Source organism: Ceratotherium simum, chromosome 27 (genome assembly GCF_057802395.1).
Source record: "Ceratotherium simum simum isolate JZ-2026a chromosome 27, ASM5780239v1, whole genome shotgun sequence".
In the NCBI taxonomy this organism is placed as follows: Eukaryota; Metazoa; Chordata; class Mammalia; order Perissodactyla; family Rhinocerotidae; genus Ceratotherium; species Ceratotherium simum.
In genome coordinates, this window is record NC_141926.1 from 5,897,415 (window position 1) to 5,921,262 (window position 23,848).

The 23,848-nt window shown below is 38.0% G+C and overlaps 1 protein-coding gene across 4 annotated transcripts in view; it reads left to right on the plus strand.

The window, feature by feature from the left end:
• The window catches only part of DSCAM (DS cell adhesion molecule), a 724,602-nt gene that overhangs the window by 110,747 nt on the left and 590,007 nt on the right, over positions 1-23,848 (plus strand). The gene's annotated exons all lie outside the window — the stretch shown is intronic.

The following is a 23,848-nucleotide window of genomic DNA, read 5'->3' on the forward strand; positions in this document are numbered from 1 at the left end:
AGCCAGAGCCCACCAATACACTCAGGTTAAATTAATAATAAGAAAGGGAGAAGTTGTTATTGAACACACCTTATTCCTATACAAGCTTCCCTCAGTCCCTGCCCTGCCCCCAGGTAGGTGGAGTTTCTCTGTTAGGGTCTCAGCAGCAGGATCCCCACCCTCCCTTCCCAGTGGTGCTGCAGACCATGCTCCTCCCTTTGTTCTATTGTCACTTGTCTAGATTAGGTTGCATATGTTCCTTCACCTTTGTCTGTAGCTAAGATAGAGACAGGTGAGGCGAGGAGGGAATATGATCCTCTCTACAGCATATGTGTGCAAAGCAAACACAATTTACATAAGATCTGGAGAAAGGGAACGTGACCTTCCTGGAGGATTCATAACAAGGACAGCTGGTTCTGTAAATAACTGGATGCTAGCAGAGATGTTTCGCTCCACTCCAGGACCACTCCTACCATCCCACAGAGTTGGTGCTGGGAAGCAACTGCCCAGCCATAGACCACGTTTCCCATCTGCTCACCTCTGGGAGGAGGAGTCTGTGTGAGTAGCCCCTGCTGCTGGGGAGTGTCACTTCTGGGCCTTGAGAGTTAAGAAGGAGGTGTGTTTCTCCACACTCTCTTACTTCTCCACTGGCTGGGTGTAGGGCACTTGTTCTCAAAGTGTGGTTCCCCCAAACAGCAGCATCAGCATCATTTAGGGGCTCAGTGCCCACTCCTGACCTACTGAATTGGACACTCTGGGGTGGGGCTCAGCTCAGTCTTTTACCAAGCCCTCCAGGTGATTCTAGTCATCCTCTATTTTGAGAACCACGGGACTAGGAAATGAGGGACCACAAGAAGGCAGAGCCAAGGTTTCTGAATCCCTCTGTAGAAGAAGGGCATCCACTAACCAAGAACACCTCCATGATGCCCTTCATTTGACTCTTAAACGGCAAGAAATCAACTTCTGTTAGCTTAACCCACTGAAATTTGGGGGTTTATTTATTACAACAGTTAGAATGCTAAATGAAACCCTAAGTGAAATGCAGAGAAAGTGGCTAAGCCCTCCTGCTACACAGAAGATAATATTAAAATGAGGAGGGTGCAGAACATCCCCAGGGCTCTAATGCAGCTCTTTGCAGCCTTCTGCTTTAGGAGGAGGCAACAAGAGTCAGACCTAGGTGTGTTTGCTTGGTTTACCGGCAACCCGTTGCGCAGTTTGATTAGATTTAATTGCTTGGTAAATTTTTTTAAACTTTATTCAGAAATTTCTTGAAAGTATGAAACTAACCATTCTTTTATCGTAAAACTATCAACTGAAGGAGTATAATCAATCATTGCTATTACAGGGAGGATAAAGGGGAAGGGGTATATGTCAGGGACTATCCTTCTCTGTGCTGTTATTCTATGGTGTAATGCATGTGATATGAATGAAAGATACGCCCCCTATCGGTGGGAGACAGGCCATCCCCTGAAGGCTATCACTCTCCCAGGAATGAAAGTTAACCTCTCAGACTAAAATGGAATGAGAGGGGAGACTTGAGGGGGGAGGATCTATGCACTTTTCCTTGGTGGAAGGTGGTTCCTGCATGATAAGTCGTAAGATGGTCTCTCCCTCTGAAGTGGGCCAGAAGATAGGGAGTCCAGAACCCACTGACTCAAAAAGAACTCCTTTCTAAGGCTGGTCAGGTGCTGGCAGCAGGCTGGGCTCTGGGGATCCAGCAGAGAAAGAGACACTGTTGCTGCCTTCGAGGTTCTAATCCTTGAGGGACATGTTATCGTGGGGCGGGGTGTGGAAGGGCAAGCCTGCTGGCCAGGAGTAATCCTGTCAGGATCAGACAAGAACCCATCTGTCCTTTGTAAGCAAAGCTGGTCTTGGGCTTTGTATGAGTCAGGGTTATCCAGAAACAGAACCACAGTGTGTGTGTGTGTGGATAGATAGATAGATAGATAGACAGATAGAGATTTAATTTAAGGAATTGGTTCATGTGGCTATGGAAGCTTGGTAAGTCCAACATGTATGGGGGAGGCTGGCAGGCTGTAGACCCAGGGAAGAGTTGCAGTTCGAGTCCAGAGGCTATCTGCTGGTAGAATTTCTTCTTGCCGGGGTCAGCCCTTTTCATCTATTAAGTATTTCAACTGATTGGATGAGGCCCACCCATGTTAGGGAGGGCAATCTGCCTAACTCAAAGTCTACTGATTTAAATGTTAACCTCATCCAAAAAACACCTTAGCAGAAACATCCAGAATAATGTTTAACCAAATATCTATGTACTGTGGCCCAGCCAAGTTGACATATAACCATCAAAGGATTCTTGTGTTCTTTTTATTTTTTGTCCCCTTTTGTTGTCAAAAGGATTAAGAGAAACCTTTTTAATAGCTATAGCCTGTTTTCCTGTTATAACATTCAGCATCTTGACGAAGATAAAGGACAGAGTTAACTGACCACATGCTATATGCCCACACCTTTATGAATGCTTCCCCCATACTAGATCACTTAATGATCACGATAACTCTGTGAAGTCAATTCTATTATTATTTCAATCTTAAAGATGCAGAAAGAGAGGCACCCAGAAGGTCATTAACTTGCACATAGTTAAGTGGTTGGAATGTGGTAAAGACAAGATGCAATGTGGGTAGTCTAGTTCCGGAGTGTTCTTAACCACCACTGTCTGAGGTCTTGTAGGAGGGATCAGGGCGTGTATTTGGGTGGCAAAGATATGAGCAGATGGGTAGAAAGATTCCCTACTCTTCAAAAGGAGGGAGGAGGCGAGGGAGGGCTCCTGCTGGTAAACAATATCCCTCAATAGCATTGGGCCCATTGAAACGTACTAATTTCTAATCAGGTGGCTATATTGTTATCAGCATTGTTTTTTTGTTGTTGCTATTATTTTAATGCTAATAATAGTAACTACCCTTCACTGAACGTTTATGCGTCAGAAGCAACACTAAGTGCTTTACATAAATATGTTGGTTACTATTAATCCCATTTTAGTGATAAATAAATTGAGGCTTGGACAAATTAATTTGCCCTAAGTCCCTCTGCTGATAAGCTAAACAGAGATCAAACAGCAGCCCAGCAAATAGAATGGTCCAAGAAAACTTCAGCAGGAAGTTGGTCAGTAGCATAGATGTTAGATAAAGCAAACACACAGTTAGGAAAAAGCTGCCCCAGGCTCTCTCCTGGAAAGTCTCTGCTCTTAGGTTCATCAGAAAAGGCTACCAAGGCAATGCTGACCCAGGACTGCACTGCTTCCCTCGTGGCTTAGTGCCATCAGCCCTATAATTAGTTGTTGATCTATGACACATGAATCACTACTCAGAGAGGTTGCTCAGCTCTTAAATGCAAACTTCTCCAATAGCTGGATAAAGTGTTGATTTCTTTCCTTATAAAGCTGTCTCTTTTTTTTAACAAGCACCAGATCCTCTAATGTTTCTTCTTAGGATGAAATCAAAACCTGACTTTATAACTAACACTCAGAATTCAAGAAATCCATTAGCAAATTCATCCATTTGTAAAGATAAGAAATTAGAATAAAGGAAAATATCTTTTATAGTCCTAACTCCCATAATGCTGGAATATTCCTTATAGTCTTTTTTCTACCTATAGACTTGTTTTTCTAATTGAAATCACAGTGCAATCACAATTTTGCTTTCTGCTTAACATTATATCTTAAATATTTTCTATAATATTTCATAATCTTTTTAAATATAATTTTAAAAACATTTTTATTGAGGTCACATTATCGCATTATATAAATTTCAGGAGTATGTCATTATTATTTTGACTTCTGTAGAGACTGCATCGTGTTCACTAAATATAGTTTTTGATCTATAATATTCCACTCTACCAATGCTCCACAGTTAATTATTTTCTTCTCATGGCTTATTTAGATAATTTTCAACTTTGTAGGATTTTAAATAAGATTGGAAAGAATAACGTGGCGCAGGAATATTTAAGATTGTAACCACAGAATGCATCATAGAACAAAAAACCTGGGCTTGGGAATTCTATAGATCTGGTTTGAATCGTGGCTCTGCCACTCTCCAGCCACATGGCCTTTGTAGCCTTCCATACTTTAGCTAACATCCAGGAGCCTCTGTTTCTCCGTCTTAAAATGGAACAGCTGCCTACCCCATAAGGTTGTCGTGGTTGTGGTTGTCTTTAAAGGATACGATTACAATTCTTAAAGGATACAATGACATTTAAAGTTTCTTAGCGCAATTGTAGCTAGATACTTCACCTATGGTAAATATTTATATTGTAAAATAGGTTCCTCAAAGAGGAAATGGGTGAAAGATTATGACATTTTTCAGGATCTTGATACCTATGACCAAGTTGCTTTCTAAAATATGCATACACTTTCATTTCAAATGAATACAAGTGCATTTTAAACACTATGGCTATTTGTGGCATTTCTTTAACTGCAATAAATTCTACATGTTTCTTAACTACAGTCATGTGCCGCATAACGAAGTTTAGGTCAATGACGGGACGCTTATACGTCAGTGGTCCCATAATATTAGTACCACATAACCTAGGTCTGTAGTGGGCTATACCATCTAGGTTTGTTTAAGTACACTCTATGATGTTCGCACAACGACGGAATTGCCTAATGATGCATTTCTCAGAACATATCCCTGTCATTAAGCGACACATGGCTGTAGTTGTATTTCCTTTTTTATGACTTGTCTGTTTATATATCCTTTGAAGTGAATTAAATTCAATAAACAATTATGGAGTATCTCTGCGTCCGTACTGGGCTAGGTGTTAGAAACGCAGGGATCTATGGGATGCAGTCCTTGACTCTCTGGAACTTTCAGTCTAGTGGGGGAGAAAGACAAGCACAGAGATCCATACAATTCAGTGATATACACACAATAACAGGCACATGGTCAAGGAGAGAGGAGAGAGTGATTAATTCCTTTGCCAATCTATCTCTGAATGCCTTTGCAATTTTTGAAATTGATTTGTGAATAGTTGACCAGCTTGAATTTCAAACCAAACCAATGAGCATTTCTCTTTTGTGTCATAGATGCAAATGAAGATGATGAGTCAAACCCCAGATTCTCTTACTTTGTCTACTCTCTTCTTTTCCAAAAGCACATTACGTTTTTCTCCTACATAAATATGTGGGGCAATGCCTCCGTCTTTGGAACCCTAGAAAGAGGAGTTGACAAAGCTAAAGGGAGGGTAGAGATTGCATATATTAAGTAAGCGGAAAAACCACCTTCATAGTCTACATTTTCATATGGCATTAGTGAGGAAATAAGATATTAACAGAGGGAGGGTCCTGGAAAATCGTGTGAACCAATTGTGTTGAAGCTGTCCAACTGCAGTGGTGGGATGGAGGGCTTAATTGAATTTTTAGAGACAAGGCTGCTGGCACATTATCTGCAGACTTCACAAGCAATTCTATTTACATTCAAAGAGGCAGATCAGCCTCACACTGCAATAAGGGGAAAGGAAAGTGCAGGGGAGGAAGGAAGGAAGGAAGGAAGGAAGGAAGGAAGGAAGGAAGGAAGGAAGGAAGGAAGGAGGGAAGGAGGGAAGGAGGGAAGGAAGGGGGGAAGGAAGGGGAGAAGGAAGGGGGGAAGGAAGGAAGGAAGGGGCTTTTTGTACTCATGACTTGACTTGAGGCTTTGGCCAGTTTTCTCTTAAAGAGGCCTTTTGCAAAGTGGTTATTGATCATTTAAAAATATATAATTTTTATTTTACATTTTATTTTTATTATTGAGATATAAGCGACATATATTAGTTTCAGGTGTTCAACGTAATGATTCAATATATGTATATATTGTGAAATGATCACCACAATAAGTCTAGTTATCACCCATCACCACAAAGAGTTACACATTTTTAAAAAAAAAAAATTTTTAAATGCCCTTCTAGAATAACACTGTAGTCCTATCTCTTTAGAAGCTATTAAAGCCGAGAGCCTCTAATTAGAGTTTCCTTGGATTTCATCTTCAGGGCATTTCCAGAATTCCTTAGGGTGACATGGATCTGCTGTGGATCTCCAGATGACCCCAAGTCAATGTCGTCTAATTCAATACATGCCAAGCTTAATCTCTTCATCGTTTATTAAGCACTGCCATTTGTAGAATTAAGTTAAAGCCTGACATATATTTTAGATTTGAGAGGTAATTGTTATTGGGGTTTTAAGGAAGCCAGTTAGACATCCTGGTTCATTTCCCACACCTGGAACCAACTGAGAGAGAGCGAGACAGATAGATAGACAGATAGGAGTCAGATGGAGATCAAAATATCATCTTTTCATGACAAAATCTCGGTGTGAACCCCAGCACCATGCCGAGCTGGACCCTGCTCAGTTTACCACATTGGTGAGAGCAGACCAGAGGACATGCTCCCTGCGGGCAGACAGGTGCCAACAGGAGGGGAGAAGAAGATTCACCTTTTTACCAAATTCACCTCTTGTCTGAGGGGAGGGAGGGAAGGATGGAAAGTCGGTGAGTTTTGTACTCCAATGCAGGTTTCTCAATCTCAGCACTACTGACACTTGGGGTTGGATCATTCTTTATTGTGGAGGCTGTCCTGTGCATTCTAGGATGCTTAGCAGCATCCCTGGCCTCTCCTCACTAGATCCCATAGCACCACCCAACTCCCCAGTTGTGACAATCAATGGGGTCCTCAGGTATTGCCAAATGTTCCCTGGGGGGCAAAATTGCCACGGGTGGAGAACCACTTCTCCAATATGAGGACCGTCCAAATGGAAGAACAGACCCTGGGAAGGGGAATTGAAACTTCAATATAAACTGCAGGCAGCATCCTCCCTGCTTGCCCTCCTAAACCCAGCAGGCAGGACCCACTGCCCTCTTCTGCTCTATCCCAGCTCCCTGTGGATGCCCCTTCCTGCCTTTTTCTCCATCTTTCCTTCTTATAATTACTGTCACATGTGGATTATTGTGAGGGCAGCAGCTCCCTGGCTTTGTGTCCCTGAGTGCCTACCTACACCTCTGTGCCCCTCCCAGTGCCTGGCACAGCACTTGGCATAGCATGGCCTCTTGTGGGTATGATGGTATTGACTTTGGAAAAATTTTTTTTCAAAGATTAGAAGAAAAATGTTTGTGAACATTTTTCAATATTAATATGTGGCTGTCAATGTAATTCCACAAATCGTTTATGCATTTATCTGACCTGCCAGATGCATAGATCTTACCCACCACAAAAAGCACAGACTCCTAAAATGGTGGAAATAATAGCAAGTGGTCATCATATCCGTGGTGCTGGCCCCAAGCCCAGTCTCAGCACTAAGTGTCGTTAAATAGCGATAATAGTCACATATATTGCCTTCTGCACATTTTAATTCCTCTCAAAAAGTGTTTTTTATTCATCATTCTTATGCTTTTATCTTGGATTCAAGCTATAATTTTCCAGTTATATTATACAGGTAGCTAATTAGGACTAGTTTGGGGGCAAAATGTAACTTATTTTACAAGGCATGTTCACTTGAAATTGTCTCAACAGTTGTCTAAGCTGTTTTAGGAATTAGAGCTAATATATAATTAATTACAGGACCCTTGTTCACATCACTCAGAAAAGGAGCTTCCAAGGAGATCAAGTTATAGAATCAACATATCTATTCCAAGGAGGAGGCATATGCATGCCTTTAGTTATTTCATGCTTTTTGATAGGAAGGGGTGAGAACCTAGACATTGTCCAATTAACCTTCAAGGCCCTTGGCTGCATCAATATTCATCATTCTCCTCTGAAACATTCCAACTCTAGCCCCAGTCTTGGGCAGTTTTAATTGTTAGAATATTCTACCTTACATGGAGACAAAATCTGCCTTCCTTTAACTTCCTTCCAGAGGGTCCTGGGGCAATAGAGAACATTTAATCTTCTTGCCTGTAACCATCATTGCAGAATCTTCAGAATTCTATCACAATTGTCCCAAATTGTCTCTTTTCATGCCTGTCTCCACCGTCTTTGTTTCCCTCTGTTATGGGCAGAATTGTGTTGCCCCAAAAGTCATATGTTGAAGCCCTAACCTCTAGTTCTAGAATGCGACTATGTTGGAGATACAGCCTTTAAAGAGGTGATTAAGTTAAAATGAGGCCGTTAGTTTGAGGTTCTAATCCAATCTGACTGGTGTCCTTATTAGAAGAGGACATGTGGACACACACACACAGACGCCAGGGATGCATGTGCAGCGAGGAAAGACCACGTGAGGATACAATGAGAAGGCAGCCATCTGCAAGCCAACAAGAGAGCTGTTGACACATTGATCTCGGACTTCCAGCATCCAGAACTGTCAGAAAATAAATTTCTGTTGTTTAATCCACCCAAGTCTGTATTTTATTATTGTAGCTCAAGAAGACTAATACTCCCCACCATGTTCCCACCCACCCGCTAACTGTAACTTGTCAGTATCCTGCCTCAACTTTCTCTCTGCACGATGAAGATAACAATAGCCCCTGCCCCATGGGGCTGATGGGGGATTACACGAGATAATGAACAGTGTGTGGCGCAGTGTTTAATGAATATCACTTCTTGCTGATATTATTCTCATTATCATTTCTCTTATTATATTATCTTTGTTTAAGTAACCAATAAAAATGTTAAATAAGACAAGGTAAGGACCAGTCTAATGCCACGTTACTTCAAAATATCTGTAAGGTTGACTTGGATCCATTCCTAAATACTTCTTCAGACATTTACACCTATGGATCACAACATTGTGTCCATACATTCCTTATTGAAATTTAGATTTGTTACCTCTGGCATTCTTCTAGTTTACTGGCCTCTTATATTTTAAAGAAATGACTCCAAAATATTTAAATTATTTGTTTTTAAGTGCGAAAGGTGGTCCAAATATGCTAACATGAAAATAGTTCTTGTGATGGTTACTTGGGATCATGGGTTTAGTTTCAATTGTCTAAACTTTTTCTAATAGTAATAGAATTGCTTTATAATATTTCCTAATGGTATCCATGTTAGGCTTCAGTGATCATGGAGTGAGATCATGAGTTAACAGGATACTGCGGTCACCCCAAAATATGCAAATGAAGACACTACTGATTTAGGAGCTGGAGTATTGTGAGTCTGGTTCTAGCCTCTCATCCCTTCCTCTCCTGCACTTTATGTTGCTTTGGAACCTTACCAGTATCTCACACCAGATTATTCTCATGTGGAGACTGTCATAACAGATCAAGAGCATGCCAGCCTTGTGGTGCTGGGGCATCCTTTGATAGACTGTGTGGGTATTATTTCCTCCTTAGAATACCGTTTAAGTTTAGAACTATTTTGTCTTTACAAATATGATTTGATTTTTATCAAACACTGGCAAATGCTGTGACTGGCACTGTCTCCATGCTCCCTCTTGGAAATGAGTGATACAAGGTTGGTTTAATTTAAAATGTTCCGGTAATAACTTTCAGACGTTACAACTCAATTTGATTTTCAGAAGTCATCATGAAGGGAATATTTTAAAAGTCTTACTCCTTTAAGTTTAAAAATGTTCTGCAGACTTAATTTGGCAACAGCCAGCCACCTACTCCAACCCCAACATTCTAGAAAAGATATGCCTCCAGGACATTTCTCCCAATGAAGTGTCAAATCCAAATCAAGTCAAATTTCCAATGTGGGATAATGCACTCTATTTTATGACCTTCTTCTGTGCCCTAGGGGGCACTTGGGCCCATTACACAGCTGGTTGGTATATATTAGGTATATTAGGAGAGAAACTCGAGTGGCTGTGGGGTTTCTGCTTAGTGAAGCCCGAGCCACATTTCGTAGGTTCTGGGATTATTAATAGTGTGTCTAGTTGCCTTGAGAATGTTCACACTCCATTCTGTTATGAATACTTAATAACAAGGAGAATGTGATCCTTCTCTTTTTAGAGAAGTTTCTGTGACTCAGCAAATCCATTCTAGTGTGATGGGCAAACTGTCAAAATTAATGAATTCCAAGTGAGATTGGGTCCCGCAGGGGAGAAACCTAGTGCAGTTGTAAATTAGCATTAATGCCCCAATGTATTTTGAACAGGCTACATTTTCACCACAGATTCAGGTCCAGAGAAAGTCTTTAGAGGAAACCACTCTAAAAATTGTCTTCTGGTTTGGTTGTTTCAATCCTTAATCACAGTTTTAATTTTGGGAAGAAGTATATCGAGGTAGATAATTAGGATTTTCTAGTAAAAAAAAAAAAAAAAAGAAAACAAAGAGGAAATAAGTGCTATAATCAAAGACATTTCAGTGGCAGAGTTTTGTGGGGTTTTTTTTGTTTTTTGTGCAGTCCTAGTTTAATGGTATTGTTGCTGAGCCTCAATCTCTCTAATGAGATTACAAAGATGAAAGATGATGAAGACTCAGTTTATACAGCTTTGGAATGATCTCCAAGAAATACACAGTGTACCTATCCAAGCGCATCTTATTATGAGAATCTTAAATCATTATATGCAATGATGTTTGGGTCAAAGGTGTCTAACTTTTTTAAAGGGATTTTGACCTTTAAGGAATCAAACACAGAATGGTAGTTGCCTTTGCCTTCCTTCTGAGGAGAGAGGCCAGGACTTGCCTCTCATTCTCAGATGGCTCTGAGCCCAAACACAGTCTCTGCTTAAATGACACACTGGAACCAAATCCCAGGTCTGTTCCTGGTGACAGAGTTCAAAGTTCACCTGGTTTCTCATCACTAAGATGAAAATAGCAATGTTAGCTGCTGGCAAGATGTATTTTGAGGATTAAACTAGGGTTTCTATATAGAGTACTTAGCATAGTCCTGGCATATAATACGTAGTCAATAAACGTTAACTTTTCAATTACACCCCAAAACAAAAGCAATACTAATAGATTTAAACTAAATTTAAAGTTTAATAATGCACTTGGTGATACTGTCTTGGCAGAAATGAAGCGAGAAAGCCACATAAGTATAGATTAAAATAATGTCATATATAGATGCACCCCACTAAGTGAGAGGACACTCTCTCCTCTTTGCACTGCCCAGGACACACAGTGTGAGATCTTGGATAACTGACTCCCTTCTGTTCTCTGGCCTCTGTCTTCTCACCTAATACACTGTGTAACGATAAATACTCCAGTGATTAAACAAGGCAGTCGTGTGAGAAAATGCTTTGGAATGGATAAAATGCTCTATAAATGTACAGGTGGAATTATTAATCATTTAGAGTGAAAGGTTAATTTTAAGATATTATATTTCACTGAAATTTGTTTATTTATATTTAATTGAATTTAATCAACAGTCGTGTGTTCAAGAAGCATTTACTGAGATTCTACTGCATGCTAGAAATTATTCAAGGAGTTGGAGATGTATCAGAGAGTAAAACCAACCAAAATACCCTTTAGGAACTAAAATTTTAAGAGGAAGGAGAGACAGACAATCAAAACAAATGAATAAATAAGTAAATTATGTGGTATACTGCATAATAGGTGATAGATGCTATGGAGAGAAACAGCAGATGGGTCAGTTGGGAGCCCTCCCTGTGATAGAGGGCACTGCAACTTAGGTAAGGTGGTCAGAGCAAACCTCATTGAGAAGGAGATGGTCCAGCAAAGACTTGAAAAGGTGAGGGAATGAGCCAGGTGGCTTCTGTGGGATGAGCATCCCAGGCAGTGGGAGGAGCATGAATAAAGACCAGAGCTTGGAGCATGGCTGGAGTGGAATGAGCAAGGGAGAGGAACAGGAGGTGACCTCAGAGAGGGAAGAGTGAGGATGGATCATAGAGAAAGATTGGCGTTTATATGAGAGAATGGGAGCTCTGGAAGGTTCTGACCAGAGGAGAGAGATGACCGGACACATTTTAACTGGATCACTCTGGCTCATCGATTAGAGTGTGTGGGTAGGGGGCAATGATAGAGGCAGAGAAAGCCATTGGGCACCATCATGGCAATCTAAGGGAGAGACGATGATAGCTTGGGCCGGGGAGGTGGCAGAAGAGAAGGCAAGGTGCTGATTCTGAGTATATTTTGAAGGTGCAGCTCATGGACTTCTGGTGCAGTGAATGTAGGTATGAGAAAAAGAAGGGCATCAAGGAGGACTCCAAGCGTTTGGTCTGAGCAACTGCAAGAATGGATGGCCATTAGCTCTTTTATTTAAAAACTAATATTTTACGGATAGAATATTTTTGTATGTACCTTGTGTGGTTCTAATTTATCTCTTTATGAAATATTAACAAATGTGAAAAGGAATAACATGGAAGAGAATCATAGTCTCAAGGAGGTCGGGGAACTTCTTGACTGTGATATGTTAAGTATGCTGGATCTTAGAATATGGGAGTAACCAAGTGGACCAGGAAATCAGGACAACAATTTACCAGGGTTCCATCAATAGATTTTTTTCTAAAGTTTTGAGTATTTGAGATTCCCAAATAAGGCTCTGTAGGTGGGATTTCTACAGCCTACATTGCATCATCGAGAGCCTGTGGGGTGTCATCAGGCTCCATGTTGGCTGATGTAGGATGAGAATCAGAGGCACTGTGAGTAGTACACATGGAAGGCATTGTTCTATGTGAGGTTGGTTAGGGCTACTTCTGAGAGTGATTGGAATGAAATACACTCACCTACAGACTTTGCTGTCTGTATTTTTTTCCTTTCTAAGGTCTTTTTCCTGGTATTCAGATCTGTATTTTCAAATTCTCTGTTTACATTGAAATATTTATTTTTTCAGGCTTAGATATCTATTTAACTTAATTTTATGGACTATGAATACCCTCCCTTCTTATCTTCTCTCATTTTTTTCCATGTAACGATATTACCATCTTGGGTTAAATAAATATTTAAGATTTACATTATTATAACTATGTAAATATTAGCTACAGCCAAGCCACGTAGCATATTATGAACACTCTCCTTTCTATTATAGCTTTGTGTTTTTCCTAGGATTAATAATAACTTACTTTTTTGTTTACTTAGTTTTCACCGCATATGTAACTAATTCATCCCTCAAATTCTCCAATAGGACTAAGTACTCCTTTTAATACAGTCAGATACATCAGGGTCTTTGAATGTTTATTTTTTTCTTCAAAACATCTCTCTGGGACCCTCCTTTCTGCAACCATCTGGACTAGTTTTCATTATACAGTTGTTATCTTGGAATCTTTCAGAGTCATTCTGGAAATTTATTTTGTTTCTCACCTATGTTTGAGCCTTTGTTTCCTATAGGTTATATATTCCTCTTTCTTGGTTTGTTGTCTTTTTATTCATCTTACAGAAGCTTTTTGAATAGGGTACATGAGAGCTTAAATTTTTGACTTTGCATCATCTAAAATATCTTCATTCACTTGCTTGATACTCTGGGTGTAGAATTTCAGGTCATTCCCATGGCTTTTTCTATATGGGCACACCAAGGTTCAGAGAGGTGAAAGGGCAGGCCGCTGGCCTCCATGCTGTTGTAGATCAGAACCTGAGAGCAAGTTTCAACTACGGAGAACCCCAAGGAAGATGCACATTTTGTCCCAAAGAAATACCCTTTCTATCTTAACGGAGGCCTGCCTTGAGTTCTATTTAAGTGTTCATTGCCTTATCTATGCACTCAGTGCTGTGTAAGCAGATGATGTGCATGGACAATAATCTCCCCTTTTCTGTATCAAAGGTACAAATGTTTTAGCAATGAATAAGGTCACGTAAATGAGCAAAATCTTGATTAAGCAAGGGCAAAAACTACAAGAATGGATCAGGTGGTATGAAAGTGATGATGATGATGATGATGAAGTCAAGTGAGTTCTGTGCAATGTTCCCCAGTGTTCTGTGGGAAGATAGAGAGGTGTATTATACCTGAAGCCCAGACATATGTTCTTCCTATCACTGCTTTGGAGACAGTTGGCATTGCTGGTAAGACGAGGCAACTGAATGTCTATGCTCTGTCACTGTTCGCTCATCCTACACCTGAGAGTCCATTAAAATGATAGTAAAGGAATTTACGCATAATCCTAAGGACAAAGAGGAAGAGAGGTAAGATGATGGCGGCCATGAGATGCCAGTGACAGTAGATGAGTGGCCCATGATTTAACATACTGGAGAAAGCTAAAGGAAGTCACACAAGAGGAAGCCAATGAGCAGGTCTCTAACTCAGGCCGGCAAATTGGAGGGACTAGGTTACACTAGAATCAATCGTCTGAGAGTTTTTCTAATTAAAAAAATTGTTGTCATTTTCAACTTGGGATGTATTTGAATTTATGAGAATGGTCATTCATTTTATTACTGAAAGAAAAAGTAAAATCTGTGCATTACCTGAAAAAAATAGTTACTTTAAAAATTAGGCTTACGTAAGTCCTTAGGACAGAACACATGGAAAATTGAGTGCCCCTGAGCATGGTGAAGTTCTAGCCAAAAAAAAAGGATGCTAAACATTATCTTGGTCAATGAGATTAACTAAGGAGAATGTGTGGCTGCCTATCATCCCACCTTCAATGGTTTCACTTAACTCTGGAGCTTAAGGTTTCATCACTGGACTTGGATTTTACGTTTTTCTGTTGAGGTGCCATTGCAGTCTCTGGTTGTAATCTATTTTGTTCTTTGGTCAGAGAATAGGCGATTCAGATGGCTTCAGTTAATTTCATTTAGTAGTTTTATTTTATTGTTGCTTAGCTGTTTTGTTTTCTTCTAGTTCATGTTGCTGTGTTTTTGGACATTCTTTTTTCTAATTTTTTCCCTCTCTCCAAGCCTTTTAATCTGCAGGAAACAATTCTGTTAACAGTATTAGGATGTTAGCTTTATTTCTCACGCTCCTTTTCTGGTGATTTTCTTAATTTATAATTCGTTATGTGAATCTGCACTCGTTTCTCTTTCTTCATTAATTTGTTCTGTTTTCGTTCCCAAATTTTTATGCTCCCCCATCCTAAGGAGCCACTTACATCATTTTGGTTTATTCATGTGCTTTACTGCTTGTAACATAATTCCTGCAGTGTCTTCTGTTCCTTCCAAATCTCGAGACACTTTCATGCCTTTTGAAACTTTTGAGTTAAAATGCAAATGCTGGAACGTAGTGAACTACATACACAGTATTCATTACAGAGTCTGTATTCTTCTCTGAAAATGTACACTTAACCTCCAGCAATGTTAATGAGAGTGACTTTCATCCATCCAAAGGGACAGAGAGACTTCTCTCTAAAATGAATTCCCTATACACATATGGAAATCATTCTCTAGAAGGATATTGCAAACAGTACTTAGACATTTTCTAGGTAAAACATTAACATTTTTCTTATTTTTTTCCTCCAGAGATTTGTAAAACACACAGCCAAGTTGAGCTTTTTGTCCTTGTTGCAAAATCAGTACAAATATTGGATAAAAGGAACATTCTTACACATAGTAGCTAAAATCTCATAAATGTGTTCTTCTTATAATATCTGAGAAATTCTTTTTCTCAGTTATTCATTCTTATTGTCCTTTGACATCTATCTAATGGAATTTAGCTTATAAAATATGAAATACAAATTAAATATATTTCTTATAAGGAATCTTTTTAGCTATATATAGTATTAAAACTATAATAATTTTCTTTTAAACATTTATTTATTTGCTCAATAAAAATTTGAAGGCTTCTATTATGTACTAGTTGGTGCCCTAGTACCAGGAATAAGGTTGCATCATATCATATGCAGTGCCCCTCTTATAGGTTACAAAATAGTGGGGTGTACACACCAAACAACTTGGATAAGAGCTGTGAACGAATGATGCAGGAAGCTGAAAGGTAGGACATGGGGTCTAGTCTGGGAGATAGAAGACCAAGCATAAATCCCTAAGGAATTGACGTTCAAGCTGAGACTCAAAGAATGAGTAGTAGCCAACTGGGCTAAGGATGGTGAAGTATTCCAGCAAAGGGTACAATATCTGTCCTCAGGTCCATCAGGTCCATCAGGCCCTGAGGTGGGAAGGGACTCAGGGACTCAAGACACTGAGGCGGCCAGTGTGCCTGGACCCTAGTAAACCATAAGCATGAGGTAAGTTTGGATTTTTTCCATGTACAATTTGTTAAGATCAAAATACAAGAAGATAGATTAAATCTCAACAAAAACATTGATATGTCACCCCAATGGCAGTTAGCACTAAAAAAGAAAGAAACCCAGTTCTCAGTTGTCCTTTTGGATTTGGTATTTCTCACTCTAATTCTAGCAGAATTGCTTCATGCACTTTGAAGTTCTCTTATTAGGTATATAAACATTTAGAATCATTGTGTTGTCTTGATGAATTGACCACTTTATCATTAGACAATAACCATTATAGTAATATTCCTTATCGTGTAACCTACTTTGATATTAATATGGCCACTCCAGCTTTCTTTCTTTTTTTTTTTATAATTTTATTTATTTATTTTTTCCCCCAAAGCCCCAGTAGATAGTTGTATGTCATAGCTGCACATCCTTCTAGTTGCTGTTCCAGCTTTCTTTTGAGTAGTGTTAGCATGGTATATTTTTTGTTCTCTTATTTTTAATCTACTTGCTTTTTTACACTTAAAATGGGTTTCTCCTGGATAGTATATAGTTAAGTCTTGATTTTTCATTCAATCTGATAATTTCTGCCTTTTCATTAGAGTGTTTCAGGCATTTATATATCATGTAAACATCATTTTGGTCAGATTTAAATCTACCATCTTGATAATTGCTCCCTATTTATTATATCTATTTTCTGTTCATTTTTTTTTCTTGTCTCCTTTTGGATTAATGGAGTTTTTTTTAATAATCAATTTTATCTACATTAATTGATTAATATCTAAGTTTTGTTTGGCTTTTTTTTTTGTTTTTTAACTGTTTGTTTTAGAGTTTACAATATGTATCTTTAAACGAACATGGCCTACTTTCAAGTAATATTCTACCACTTAATGTATAGTAGGAGAAACTTATAACAGTAAATTATTTCCTTTCTCCCACCTGCCTTTGTGCTAATACTTTCATTCATTTTACTTCTACATATGATATAAACCCTGCAATATATCATTGTTATTTTGCTTTCAATAGTAAATTATCTTTTGATGATGTTTTTTAAATGAAGAAATATTTTTTTATATTTATCTACATACATACCATATTTTGCCATTCTCATTTCTTTTGTGAAGTCAAAATGTCCATCTGATATCATTTTCCTTCTGCCTGAAAGTCTTCCTTTAACATTTCTTGTGTTGCTGGTCTACTGACAATGAATTCTCTTAGCTTTTGAATGTCTGGAAAGTCATTATTATTTTGCTTTCATTTATGAAAGGTTATTCTTTTGTGGGTATAGAATTTTAGATTGGTAAGGTTTTTTTTCTTTTTGCTGTTTAAATAATACTTTAAATTTTTCTCTCTGCTGTCTTCTGGCTTTCATTGTTTCTGATGAGAAGTCTGCTGTCATTCTTATCTTTGTTTCTCTGTATGTAATGTGAATTAAAAAACAATTTTGGCTGCCCTTAAGATTTTTCTCTTTATCAGTTTCTTTCAGCAATTTAATTATGATGTGTCAGGGTATGATTTTCTTCACATTTCTCATTTGGTGTTCATTGAATTTATTGGACATTTTGGGTTCTAATATTAATTAAATATTGAAAATTTTGTATATTAATTCTTAAAATTTTTTTATCTCTTTTCTTCCTTCTGGAACTTCAATTGTATTTATATTAGACCACATGATATTGTCTCAGATCTCATTTATTTTACATTTATTGTTTTTAGGCCTTTTATTTTTTTCAGTTTGTGTAGTTTCTATCACTGTTTTCTGCTTCATTGATATTTTCTTCTGCAAGGTCTAATCTATTGTTAATTCCATTTGCTTGTTTTTCATTTCTTATACAGTATTTTTAATCTCAAGAAGTTCCATTTTGGCTATTTTTGTATTCTCCTTTTCTCTCATCAGTATGCCCTTGCATTCTCCTACTGTCTTGAATATATTGGGAGAATACTTATAACAGCTATTTTAATGTCTATGCCTACTAATTCTATCATCTGTCATTTCTGTGTCTGTTTCTATTGAATGAGTTTACTCCTGACAATAGGTCATATTTTCTTGCTTATGTCCAATTTTTTGTGGCCAGATATAGTAACTTTTACATTATTGATTATTAAATTTTTTTCTTCTCCATTACCTAGTGTTGAAGTTGGTTTGTTGCGCAGTTAAGTTATATAGAATCAATGTAATCCCTTCTGGGATCCATTATGGTGTCTCTTTTAAGCACTGTGGTGATATTTTGTCCCCACTGTTGTGGTGGTACACTTCTGAGTACTCTATCTGATACTCCATGTATTAGTTCTTTCCATTATGGCTGGTTGAAATGAACTAGTTCCTCCTCCATGTGAGCTTCAGGGATTTTCCACCTGCTTCTTTCTGATGTTTCTGATCTTACATCAGTAGTTTCCCCACACACATGCAAATATCACTACACAGCTAAAGACTCCTCAAAGAGAACCTTATTCACATCTCTGGAGCTCCCTCTCTATGCAGCTTCCTCCACTCTGCTTTGTAAATTCTAATCGCCTTGGCCTCCCCAAGCTTCACATTTTTTCCTACTCAACTCAGAAATTCCACCAAGTTCTATTTAAGTTTCCTCCTTTTGGAAAGATTTGGGAACTCTCTCCAGGCAGAAAGCTGGGTACTATCAGGACCCACCTTGTTTGTTTCCTTCTTTCATGACTTACTGTTCTGTACTGCCTGAATGTTTCCTTCCAGGAGGGTAAATCCAGTTCTTGGTTATATGTACTTTCTATCATGGACAGAGACAAAATTTCATAGCTCTAAGTTCTATGCCATTGTGATGTTTTATCCAATTCTTATTCATGAGGACATTTGCACCATTTCTTCAGTGCTGGGGAATAGATAGAATGATTGAAATATAATAGAGTTAAATGCACAATTACTGTAACATATGAGCATATTTTTATAACCTGACTTGCAATTATTTCATTGAAACTTAGAATGATTTCCAAGTCATTATGAGACTGCTCATTTATCTGCTTTCAGATTGTCTGATCGAGATGACACTAAATTTCTAAGCATTTATTCAAATATAAAAAAATTTTGGAGTCTCAGAATCGGCTAAGGGTTAGGCTTTCTGGATAATATTTACCTAAGGCTAAATTACATTCCTTTTCATTTTGGAAGACCTTTACAGAAGCAGTTTATTTTAGGAAGCATATCCACTCACATATTCCTATAAAATCAATGAAAGTATTTTGGACCTAAATGACATTTCCATTCAAAGTGAATATACTCAATTTGGAAATCTAATGGTCTGTTTTAGTTCTCATGTTTTCTGATCTCTCTGAAGCAGTTGATACTGTTGAAACTGCTGGTTGACTCCCAAAATGCTGTCCTTTTATTTCTTTTTTTTTTGAAAAACAATGATACATTTTTTTATACCATTTTCAAAACCTAACAACATTAAAAGTAAAAAACCATATGTCATATGTAAATTTAAGCCATAGTCTAATAACAGCAAATAGGTACAGTATTTAGCCTTACCATGTGCTTTTCTAAGTGCTTAACATACATTAACTGCTCACAGCATCTCCTGAGATGGGAAATGTTATCATCCCATTTTAAAGATGAAGAAACTAAGTCACAGCAGAGTAAGTCACTTGCCCACAGTCACACCAGAGCTGGTAGGTGGCTTCCAAAAATCTTCCTTTAATTACCACGCTGTACCCCCTCGTTAGGACCCAGAGAACTTGCGATCATTCTTCCTGTTATTTGGGCTACTGATCTCATAATTTTCCCTTTATCTCCTCGATGGTTCTTTCTTTCCAAATTTCTTTAAAATATTTAACTTTGAAGTACAGAATATATACATAAAAGTGTGCATATCACAGTGTACAGCTCATTGAAATTTTCATTAGCTGAACATGTCAGTATGCCCAGGATCCAGATCAAGTAAAAGAACGTAGCCAGCAGCCTGGATGCCCCCTCATGCCCTTTCTATTCTCTATGCCCACCCACCCATGGGTAACCATTATCCTGACTCTTAGTGCTATAGATTAGTTTTTCCTATTTTTATGCTTGATATAAATGGAATAGTACAGTATGTACTATTATTGTGTCTGTTTGCTTTCCTTCAATATTATGGTTGTGAAATTCATAATATTTTGTTTGTAATTGTGGACTGTTCATTCTTATTGTTATGTAGTGATTTGATGTGCAAATATATCACAATACATTTTTCCATTTTACTAGTGATGGATATTTGAGTGGTTTCCAGTACAAATAGTACTGCTGTGAATATTCCAGTGTGTATTTTTTTGTGAGCATATGCATACATTTCAGTTGGATAAATACCTAGGAGATGAATTGTTGAATCATAGGGTATGCATATGCTTAGCTTTGGTAGATACTGGTGAACAGTTTTCCACAATGATTTTATCAGTTTACATTCCCACCTGCAGGATATGAGGTTCCTGTCGCTCCATATGCTTGAGGCACTCAATATATTCTGTCTTTTCCATTTTAGTTATCCAGACGGGTGTGTAGTGATAATTCCTTGTGCTTTTAACTTGAATTTCCCTGATGACTAGTGACATTGAGTATTTTTTCATGTGCTTATTAGCCAGTTATATATTGGCCTTTGTGAAGTGACTGTTCAAGCTTATGTCCATTTTTTTAATGGATTGTCTTTTTCTTAGTGACTTATAGGAGTTCATTATGCATTTTGGGTGCAAGTCCTTTGTCAAATATCCTTTGCTCGTCTTTTATATATTAACTATGCCGGAGGATCCATCTGGTTTTTGTCTCTTGTGCTTTACACTCTCTTTGGTATATCTCACCCAATGATGGACTTCAGCTTCCTTGACTGAGGAATTTCTCTCTGGGGTCGTGGAGCCCTATTCCCAACTTGCTAGTGGATGGCCCAAGGGAAGTGCCCCCTTAACCTTAGTAAAACTGACATTATTGTTTCCTCTTCACAACCAGCTCTGCCTTGTGTGTTCTCTGTCTTCATTCATGGTGTAACTCTGCAACCAGGCATACAAGGTATTAAAGCTCCCTGTCCAAAATTGTATCACTGTTTGTTCTGCCCTTAAGTTCCTGTTATCCAGTCTCTTCTCACTTCTCTCCTGCCTAAGACACTCAGTGACTTTATTTTTATGCCCTTTGCCTAGAATATACTTTCTCTTCCTTCTCTGGAAAGCTTTATCTATCACTTATGCTCCTGTAGCATTTTGTGAATAATTCTGGCACAACACTCAGCCAAAAGAATTATCATCGATCTATCTACGTGACTGTGGCACCCTCTAGACTGAAGATTCCTGAAGAGCAGTACCATGATGCATGCAAATTTGCAAGGCCTGGTACATAGCAAGTGCTCAATAAATATTGTTGCATGAATGAATGATTGTGTCATTGTTTCCTGCAAAGTTTCTCCCACATCTCTTCTTTTCACCTTGCCATCTTTGAATTTCAAAGAAAGCAATATTGACTTATTTTTCTCTGTAGTATAACAATCTTCTTTATGTTTGTCACTGGAGCCTCGGTTATACCATTTATAAGGATATAAAATATGGAGAAATCTCCAAATGAAAGAACAATCCTCTAAAGCTGCTTCCTTCAGCACCCTTAGTGTTCGTACTCCAGGAATTTATACCTGAATCTCACAATGAGATTCTGCCAAATGTTTTGTTTAGCTTTCTGTTATTAAACTGCAATTATTTTCAAGGAACTTTCACACACACACATAATTCACATTAAGTTTGCCTGTGCCCTTACTGGAGGGAGCAAATGTTACTGTATTTAAAGTGCGTGCGTGCTGCAGGCCATAAAACGTAGTACTATTATCTAAGCAGATGGATGGTCTCTTAGATGGAAGAAACAAAAACTGTTGGAATATAGTTAGGTTTTCTTTTGCTTGTGGCCATATGATGTGTATCTTCGAGAATGAGTTTATGTTACATTATTAAACCCTGTGGTGTGAAATAGAAAGACTAATCTGAAATATCTTAAAAAATGTAAGGAGAAGTGACAGTAATCCCCCACAGGTCACTTATCTCTTTACTAGGATTAAACATTTATTCTGGCAGTCATTTAAATAATTTCACAAGCTGGGTCTTGGGATGTGGTTTATAGTAGGAAACTATACATTTAATTAAGAAATATGTCTTATATACATATACATTTTCAAAGACTTGTTCTTCTAACAAGGCTACTTTTATGATTCCAGATAATAAATTCAAATATGACTAAGTTTTATTTAGTTTTAATTACCCACAATCCAGTTGACAGAAGAGTAATGTGGGGAGGGAAGAAAAGAATCTGGGTGGAATTAATTAGCCTTGAGGGATGACAGTTACCTCGTTCCTAACAATATGTTTGGGGTGATGTCAGTTTCCTAGAAAGCTCAAATGTGAAATCACAGTGCCACTATCAGCACTTTTATTTGAGCTGAAAGCTGCAATGTTTAACTATTAACTGTGCTTCTGATCTGAACCAGTTTCCTAGTTAGCAATAATTTTCATATTCTGATTTATGGAGCGTTGCTGAAGAATTTAGTTATGACTGGGAGAGCAAACTATCAGTTACTACATGATAAACACTGCTGTCTTCTCTTTGAGTAAGTCTGTCACCCTTACAGAGTATATTTTTCTCCACCATTTTTTGACAAATTGCGTTCACTCTGCTTCCCAGCTCAGAGATAGTCAGCACTGGTCCCAGTGGGCAAACTCGTGGTCACTGCCAGTGATAGAGACCAAGAGAAAGCGGGTGGATATTTCAAGCAACATATCTGGAGGATGCTAAATCTCATGAACACAGCTTCCCCAAGATTTGGCTTTATAGATAAAGGCAGCCATATAATGAAATATAATCTTTATCAGAAGGACTGAATCCTGGTTCTGCAACCTCCTAGCCCTGTATCCTTGGTCAAGTGACAACCCCTCTGAATCTCCACATCATCTTCCGTGAAGTGGAGCCTATACTCACCTGGCAGAGCTGTTGTTCCCAAGAGTAAATGAAATAACACCTTGAGTCTCATAACATTGCCTTGTAGGGAATTGGTGCTCAATAGATCTTCTTCTCGTCTCTGCCCAGTGAGGTTAATTCTGAATATCCAGGGCTTCTTTTCTCTCTTGTGAATATGTGACTGGCTATGCATTTGTTTTTAGAAAGTCATATATAAGCACAGATGTCTGAGAAGTAGGTCTTCATGGCATTTATAAATCTTTTGTTTAATTTTTGGATTCTAGAAGTTAAGTTTCCTTTGTATAAACGATACTTCGTAATTATTTGTTACTGACTGCAATGTAGGCACTCGGTCAATGAATTAAAAAGCCAAATGTGTGTGAACAGGTTTGCAGACATTTTATTTATAGTAATTAAAACAGAAACAGTTTAAATAACTAAGATCAGGAAACTACTTTAGAAACTTATATAAAATGTGCATCCATTAATATTTACTTGTGAAGTCTGTATAGAAACATGATATTATATATATGAAATAATATTAAGAGAATGAAGCAGAGTCTATAAGAATTACATGTTTTATGTATGCACATTGTAACATAGTATAATTATATAGGTAAGACATGTAGGCAGATGGACCAGAGGAGAAAATGTAAAATTTGACACAGAAACTGATGGAATTATAGTCTGGTGGAATTGAATGATACTTTTGTCAAAGTTCTTTATTATTGCTATATATTTTCAGTAAAATAAATGCATTATTAATTAGACACTATTTTCAGAAAATCAACTGTGCTTTTTAAAATACTTTACATATGATCTTCAAATTTAGTTTAAAAAATTGTGACTAATTTCATTCAAAAATAGCTCTCAGTGGACCTACCAATCTGAGTAATTTGGTCCTAGCAACTGGATCTAGTCATCCATTCATTTAGCTTCTCTTTATTGAGTGCTCACTGGATGTTAGGTTCTGTGCTCTAGATAATAGTGTGAGCAAATTAGGACCTTGTCCTCATGGGGTTTGTGTTCTAGCAGGTGAGACA